The sequence below is a fragment of the Gorilla gorilla genome, chromosome 10 (assembly GCF_029281585.2).
Source record: "Gorilla gorilla gorilla isolate KB3781 chromosome 10, NHGRI_mGorGor1-v2.1_pri, whole genome shotgun sequence".
NCBI classification, from domain to species: Eukaryota; Metazoa; Chordata; class Mammalia; order Primates; family Hominidae; genus Gorilla; species Gorilla gorilla.
The window spans coordinates 83,327,451-83,336,378 of record NC_073234.2 but is presented as its reverse complement, the minus strand read 5'-3'; the positions used below and the strand labels follow the sequence as shown (position 1 = coordinate 83,336,378).

The window sequence follows — 8,928 nt, the reverse complement described above, 5'->3', positions numbered from 1 at the left end:
TCAGTCTGGCCAACACAGTGAAACCCCATCCCTACTAAAAATACAAAAAATTAGCTGGGTGTGGTGGTGGGCACCAGCTACTAGGGAGGCTGAGGCAGGAGAATTGTGTGAAGCCAGGAGGCAGAGGTTGCAGTGAGCCGAGATCACGCCATTGCACTCCAGCCCGGGGGCAACAGTGCGAGACTCCGTCTCAAAACAACAACAATGACAAAAAAAAAAAAAAAAAAAAAAAAAACAGTAGCTACTGCTGTATGCTGTAGCTACTGTTGCTACTGGAACCACCATAGCCACCTTGGTTTCGTGGTTTGGCAAAGTATTGGCCTCCATCACCATAGGGGTCAGAGCTTCTGCCTTCAAAGTTTCCTGCCTTCATGGGTTCAAAATCTGAAGACTGATTGTTGTACTTGCCAAAATCATAGTATCTTCTACCACTTCTGCAATTGCTTCCACTACCACTGCCAAAGCCCCCTCTGCTTCCGTCGTTACAGCTGTCACAGAAGCCACTGCCCTTGTTTCTACAACCGTCTCCACCACTTCCATAGCCTCGGCTTTCTTCAGAGTAACCAGGGCCACCTCCTCCATAACCACTGTCATTACCAAATCCATTATAGTCATCCTCACTGCCACCATATCCGCTACTATCACAGCTGCCGCCAAAGCCACCATGACCACTGAAGTTTTCCATGACCAAAGTTGTCTATCCCACCAAAACTGCCTCCATGACCGCCACCAAAATTTCCAGAACAATTCTGGCCTCTTTGCCTGGATGAAGCACTAGCCACCTCTTGCTTCGACAGGGCTTTCCTAACTTCACAGTTGTGGCCATTCCCAATGTGGTATTTCTGAATGACAGTCTTATCCACGGAGTAATGTCCATCAAAGGTGACAAAAGCAAAGCGCTTTTTCTTGCCACTGCCTTGGTCAGTCATGGTTTCAATCACTTCAATTTTCCCATGCTGCTCAAAATAATCTCTTCGGTGATGTTCTTCAGTGTCTTCTTTAATGACACCAGCAAATATCTTTTTCGCAGCTAAGTGGGCACTTGGTCTCTGAGAATCTTCTCCTGAGATAGCTCTTTGGTTGTACAACTCTTCCATCCCCTTGTGTGGCCATGCATGCGTGGAGGCATCTGCCTCCCCCACAGTGGCATTTGTGACAATCCCAAAAGCTCTGGAGCACTTGGTGTTTGGATCTCATTGCTACACAGTTTGTGAGCATTTCCCCATTACTCAAAATGGCTCCTCAGGCTCTCAGCGGTTGTTTCAAAGCTCAACCCTCCAATGAGGAGCTTCCACAGCCATTTAGGCTCTTTAGGAGACTCCGACTTAGACACGACAGCAGTGGGAAGAGAGACTTTAACAATGCTTCCTCAACAGCGTCCCCTAGCAGAAAGGAGAAAACTAACAAACGTATCTCAACACACCATATTCTAAACTTTGAAAATAGACTCTGTATTCAATCAAGTTTTCTTCCATCTGGTCAGTAGGTTCCCATGTAGCACATGCTTGCCATGTCTGTTAGTCACTTGAAAGCTTACCTCAAGGCTGGATGATTGATCCAGAAAGTCCCAACTCATTCAGATGTCCAGGCTTGTGTATTTATGAATCTACTCTTGGTCCTGAACCACCGCATCAGAAGGTGTGGTAGAGGAAAGCTATCAGCTTCAGTCAGAAGGCTCACTACAGGGATGAATCCTAGCTCCAGGGAAACAGACAAATAATGAAGACTCCAAACCGAGAGAAATTGCACTGCAATCTAGACCCTGGACTCCTTAGGTATATGTTAATTTGAAAACATATTTAACATATTCCACCTGCCAGACATCGGAAATGACTAAGATTAATTTTCAAATGTTTAGAAGAGTGACCATGTAACATGGATTGAGAAAAGATACAGCTTCTGTCCTCTCACCTCTGCCTTCCCTCTGAAGGAACTGGTTTGTGGGAAGTTAGAGCCTAGGGCCCTGGAGTTGGGTCGCCAAGTACCTTCCTGCTAAAGGCAGCCTTGATCAGTTCCTCCTTAGGAACTACTGAAGAAGTTCAGTATCTATCTGAACTATCTTTCTGCACCCTACCTTTTTCGCTGAATCTGGCTCAGTGTACCTGAATTATTATTAAGGAAATAATTCATAAAATGGGATTAGTAATCCCTACCTCGAAGAGTCATTGTGAAGATCAGAAATCATTAGGTGTGATAACCAGAAGTATGGCCAGGAACTCAAATTTTCTTCATTTTATGTTGGGTTATCCAGAAGCAGAGCCTAAGTCAGAAACTGAGGACAAGGGACTTATTGAGGAAGTGTTCTTCAGGCCAAACCTATATCAGAAAAAGGGAAATGACATAGGAAAGTGCAAATTACCAAACGAGGATATCCTCTAATGAAGTCTAGCCTTGGCCTGATCAATAGGGGACTCTGGAGCATAAGTAGTACAGCAGACTTATCATGATTTGAAGCAGACTGGACTTCCGTGTTCATGAGTCAGCCATTGGCTGTTGGGAAGTGGCGGGGCAGGTGGTGGTTGTGCCGGTGGGAGGGTAATCTCCTTGGCATATCTGGGTGAGGTGGCTTCTGTCAGCCAAGGTTCATTTTCACATTCTTTTAACTTCTACTCCTCACTTAAAAACTTTCAACCCTTAAGACTGTGTGCCTGAGGACTTCGTCCTCTTCTTAGAACTCCCTACTTTGGCATGTGGTTAGAAGGCATCTTTGAGCTCACTTTAGAGGATTGAGCATGTATGAAACAGAAGCAGTGTGATTCAAGGTTCTGGCACAGTATTTGGCATATAGCAGGAACTCTATAGATGCTGGCTCTTTTAAGAAAAATCTCCTGCCCCTAAAACTGTCCTTCATTTTGGAGAATTCCTGGCAATACATTGTCCTTCCATGTCCTGCCAGAGGTGGACAAAATAGAAGAGAATGTAATCAAAGCACCTAGGACATGGTACAAGTACATAATAAATAAGTGTTGGTTACATTTCTTCCTTCCCTTTCATTAGCTTTGTCCTGGGACCATTCATGTATTTTGAATTTTCTTATGGTGCAGAAGAATTTATTTTATCCAGTTAATTATTAGGGACATTAATATTCATAATAATCACCCTAAATATTATATTCAAAGTGGATTTGGAGTCATAATCATTTTGGGGGAATACAGTTGTAGAAAATAGCCAAATTTTATCTTGTAAAAATCTTTTATCTTTTTTTATCTCTGATTCTTTTAAAGCACATGTAATAGGTACTATGACCCAACTTGGTACTTATAAATCTGCACTTTTCCCTACTTTTTTTTGAAATAGCATAAGGGTAAGGAGTTTCTACTGTACCCCTCCACCATTCCTATGCCTCCTGCTCCTGATCTTTGCTTACTGTCAGGAGCAAAGAAAGTGCCCAGTTAATGCTTGTTATCCTGATCAAGTGCAGTAGTGAGCAAGTTAAGACATCCATGAATCAACTGAGAATAACCCCTTAATAAATAAATGAGAAATTTCTTCCAGAATTTTGTGCCAGGAATATAGCAACAACTAGTAATATTTTAAATGCTCAGTTTTTTTTATTTCAGTAATTGTACTTTTATGAAAGCGTCCTTAAAAAACTGGAACCATGCCAGATGTCCATCAAAAAAATAGTTAAATTGTTGCATTCAAATTTATTGTTACATACAAATTCCATTAAACAAGGAGTTAGATATATATAGACTTACTTAAAAAGCCAAGATACAAGAAAAAAACAAATTTTAACACACGCACACACACACACACACACGCCCAGTTGAAACTTTTTATTTAGTTGTGAGGTAGAAATTAAATTTTGCTTTCTTCTAGATGGATCAACAATCTTAACATCATTTATGAAATAGTCTGAATTTACTCCACTAAATTGAACATGTTAATTTTGCTATATATCCAGTTTCCATAGTTAAATGAATCTTTTTCTGAATGCTATTGATTTGACTCTTCTTTTAGTGACATCATAATTAACTGAACACAGTACCTTTAAGAGCTTTTAAGAGGTGCATAGCAAGTACCCAATTCTACCTTTCTCAATTTTATTTTTTGTAAAAGTTTCCAGGCAATCTCCCATATCAATTTTTACATTAATGTTACAACTTCAGTCTGTTTGAAAAAACCAAAAACATTCGTATCAGACTTAAGTTGAATTAAATATTGATTAATTTGGGGGAGGAGTGATCATTTTATAAAAATGTCTTTCTACTTACTTTCAGTATAATCTTCTTACAGGTTTTCAATACTCCCACTCCTATTTTGGGGTGAATAGGAATGGGTGAATAGAAACAAATATTTCTGTATTTGTTTTCTGACTGGTTATTGCTAGTATAGAGGAAAACTATCAATTTTTATTTATTTTGTATCAAGCCATTAATGAACTCTTATTTGTTCTGATTATTTTTCTTGTTTAGTGTTTTATTTAGTCTTCATCAGTTTTGGGGGGAAATGTTGTGGTTTCTTTTAACTCTGAGTTAGACACAGGAAGGATATAGTGAATGACAAACCCTCTTACAACCAAGTTCAAATTAGTTTCATTCTTATTCTTTATTTTTGTGATTCCGTAAGCACCTTTCCAACCTCTAACTGGAGAAAGGAAAGCGATATATAAGCACGTGTGTGGCCAGGTCCTCCTGCTCTCACTCTGTCCAGGACAGCATGCCAACAAAACTCCTGAACTGGAAATTCCCATGATCAGTAGAGGGGAAAAACAGCAGCTTGTACGTAAGAACCCACAGGCCAGTGAGTCTTCTTTGTATCCTATCAGGTGGATAGGAGCTGGCTCAGGTAGGTTTATTTCAATTTTACAGGACTGATTTGAGCAGTCAGAATACACCCAGGGGCCAACCTTCCCACTTTCATACTCCTGACTCTAGTTATCATCAGGATTACAGTGATTTCATGGTCATACATCCCACAAAACATCTTCACAAGACAGTGTTCTGTAAATAAACAGCTCTTGCAAAAGTAGAGATGCAAATTCACGCAGTGTTGCTGACTCAACAGTTCAGCGAAATAATTTTAAAAGAGGGACCTTGATTTTATCTTATGTGTTTTACGTAAGCTGAGAGGACAGAGGGAAGGTCATTAATGGTTTTTAGCCCAAGGAATAAGCATGTGGATCTTTCTGTCACCTTTCATGACACTTCTCTTCCCAGCTCCTCTACTGAACTTTTTGACCCTTTGTCCCATCAGCACATCATACCTACCATTTATCATTCTATCCACCCCTTCATATAGATATTAGTGAGCTGTCAAGAATCACCCCCATAACATGCCCCCGCCCCTACTACCACCAACAACAAATTGTGTAGAGGTGGAGGTGTTTTATAAGTACAGATGCTCCTCAATCTACAACGGGGTTATGTCCCATTAAACTCATGGCAAAGTGGAAAAATCATAAGTCAAACCATCATAAGTCAGAGAGTTTCTTTGTAAAGACAAGAAAAATAGATGATAACATTTTCTGAAGCACTTATCACACACACGACTCACCTCTAGGCTTTTAGTAATGTAGCAATGCTGTTTTTTTTTTTTAAAATCCTGCTGCCTAGAATTCTGTGGAGTAAATCTCTGCTGAATATGCATGTTTCAATCATTATAGTGTGTTCTTTTCTATAAAAAATTCTGCCTTTGACTCATGATAGCTGTGTAACACCTATTTTGTTATTAAGTATTTTGAGCTGATTGACAACAGACAGTTCTCTGTTCTGCTGCCTCAGCAGATCCTGATAGATGGAAATAACCCTTCTTCACTGAAAAATCTCACTGTTTTTGAGCAGATTCTTTAACAACAGTCCGTGGAAGTTCTGATGCCAGTTGGTCCAGTGTATAGGATTACAAATTCGCCCCAATTCGAGAAGATATTTTTCTTAATTACTGTACATATATGTTGTTACTTTTAATTTTTTTAATTATAAAAGTAAAAAAAATCACCATTAAAGACATTTAAAAAAATAAAATCAAGAAGATAAAAGTAATGACCACCCAATTATCCAAACAAACTCCACACTGTACCATCTTTGCATTTACACTGAATATTATCAATTAGAAAAATATTATTTATACCAGTAAAAAAATTGTGTCTTAATGTTGTTTTATTTTGGATTTCCATTACAACTGAGAATGAATATAGGTTTTGTATGTTTGTTGATTAGTTATATAATCAAAAACCATAATTATTTTTAATTTCCCTTTGTAGTTAATTTTGTATTTATTTGTATTTCCCCCTTTTTTCTTATTTTTTTGTCCATTAATACAAGCTCATAATATAATAAAGTTATTAATGCTTTTAGTATTTTCTGTAGCCATTTTCACAATTTGATACTTGTCTTATGATTTTTAGAGTTTAGATATTAAAGTTTTAAATTTGTATATGGCTCAATCTTATTTTTATCTCTTAAGCCTTTTATCATTTCTAAGCTAAGTGCTTTTGAATCTAGACATTTGATAAATATTTATTTCACTTTTTTTTACTAGTTTCTGTTGTTTAATTTTTAATGTTTACTTCTTTATCTAAAATATATTTTGGCCTATGAAATGAGATGAGGCTCTAAATTAATTTTTCTTTGTAAATTGCTAACTGATCCCTCATAGAGCACTTACTGACTAAACCTTCAGGTTTCTGATTGACCAATGCCATCTCCTTTATGAAACTATAGTGCTATATGTAATATGTTCTACTTCTGGGCTGCAGATTTTATTTTTAGCCTAGTAACAAATTGTTTTTATTTCAGAGGCTATATAACATGTTGTAATATGTTAGATCTGTTAGTATATCTGCAAATTTTAGTATTTGCATTAGTTTTTGTAATTTTCTCATCTCTATTATTTTCTGAATTTACTTTAGAACAATTTTGCCGTGTGTGTGTGTGTGTGTGTGTGTGTGTGTGTATCACTGAAATTTTGGCAGGAATTAAGTTGAATATATGAATTGATTTCAGAAGAACTGTTATATTTAGAATAGTCAAAGGAGAAAATCTTTGATCTTCTAGGCTCTACTAACAGTCATGATGTATGATAGTACTTTCTCAAAGTATACTGAAGGGATTTAGAAATAGGAAAATAGAAGTAGGTTGATAAAATAGTAAATAATTGGTTAGCACAGCCACATGGACATGTTGGCCAAGTTCCATAGAAAGATCCTATTTTTAATCATTATTATCACCATCAATTTCATGAACATAAACTGATCCCATCATTTTTACCCACAAAGAACAGGCCAAAATTAATCACTAGCTGGGTGCTTGATATTGAGACTATCAAAAGCAGACTTCCTCAATATGGCCTGTGATATGATTTGGCTGTGTCCCCACCCAAATCTCAACTTGAATCGTATCTCCAAGAATTCTCATGTGTTGTGGACCTAGGGGGAGGTAACTGAATCATGGGAACTGGTCTTTCTTGTGCTATTCTCGTGATAGTGAATAAGTCTCATGAGATCTGATGAGTTTATCAGGGGTTTCCGCTTTTGCTGCCTCCTCATTTTCTCTTGCTGCCACCATGTAAGAAGTGCCTTTCACTTCCTGCCATGATTCTGAAGTCTTCCCAGCCATGTGGAACTGTAAGTCCAATTAAACCTCCTTTTCTTCCCAGTCTCTGGTATGTCTTTATCAGCAGCATGAAAACGGACTAATACAGCATATAAGTCTTAGCATGGTTATATACTTCCAGGCTTTATTCTTTCTGCCTAAAATGTTACTCTTTCTGCTTCTCCCCATCATAAATTCCTTTTAGTCCATCAAGATCCAGATCATATATAATTTTCTCTGTTGGTCTCTAATGACCCTGGCAGTTAGTGACCTCCTTCTCTTTAACTCCTAGTGCTTTATTTGTATTTCTCTGATCGGCTTGCCTTTTTGAATTGTAACTACTTGCATATACTTCTATCCCTCACTAAATCGAAGTCCTTGAGCACAGGGACTTCAGTTTTTCATTGTTATAAATATCTGAATGCTGAGTATCAAGTATAGACTTGAATACATGTTTATCAAATGAATATATAGAGAATAGAAGAAAACAATTCTAGTTCACAGACATTTCTGTAGGAAAAACATTGATATAAAAATTCCTAGGAAATGTTTTGTACATTTCAAACATTCCGAAGCCATTTAATAGAACTTTTTGAAACCTCAAAACTCTAAAAGCTGGTCATGTGTGTGTGTGTTGTAGGCAGTAATTTCCTCCCGAGATTTCAAGATGACGTGTGTCAGGTAGTTAATCTATCACTATTGCTTCAGTACAGATGAACATACATAATTTTCTAAATAATGCTCAGCTGTAGAAACATCACGCTGAAAGCACACAGCAGTGGATAGGTAACTTGGTGAGATGGATGGAAATGCCACTGCCAAGCTGGACTTTCCCGGGTGGAAGGCCTGTGTGCTAAATGGAAACCGCACACTCGAGCTGTGAAAAACATTTTCATGTCAGCAGAATTGACTTGAAATGTGGATGAGGCTGACAATTCTTTACATGGTGTTTACTTCCTTCAAAAAAATCTTCCCTGCCCGCCTTCAAAGGGACTTAATACTCTCACTATCGTATTGCACTTTCAAGTGTGGCAAAACAAATTAAATCGCTATGAGCTACAACACTCACTTAGGCATGGGTTGGACTTTGTACGTTTTTTGAACCACTTAGTGCAAATGGCCACCCCGCCCCAAGCACATCATCAATCCCTTATGAAAGAGAACTCTCGGGTGCACTCCATATCCACAGCCTTGCCTGTCATCACAGTCTTTGATTCTCAGCTCCCTTGACCTTGTGTGTTTTGGCTTTTTTTTTTTTCTCAGTTTTTCTGGTTCTCCACTTCCTGGAAGCTTATAAAAGTTGTCTCTGGCCATTTTAGACAAACATCATTTCCAATAGTTTTAGGCTCTGGGAACCTATTGCTTTGTAGCTCCCAGGAGTTGGTAGAGCTTC

The 8,928-nt window shown here is 38.1% G+C and overlaps 1 pseudogene; it reads right to left on the bottom strand.

Annotated features, from left to right (window-relative positions):
* Nucleotides 1–241: 241 nt before the first annotated feature.
* Nucleotides 242–6,646, bottom strand: LOC101124419 (heterogeneous nuclear ribonucleoprotein A1-like; annotated as a pseudogene).
* Nucleotides 6,647–8,928: the final 2,282 nt, after the last annotated feature.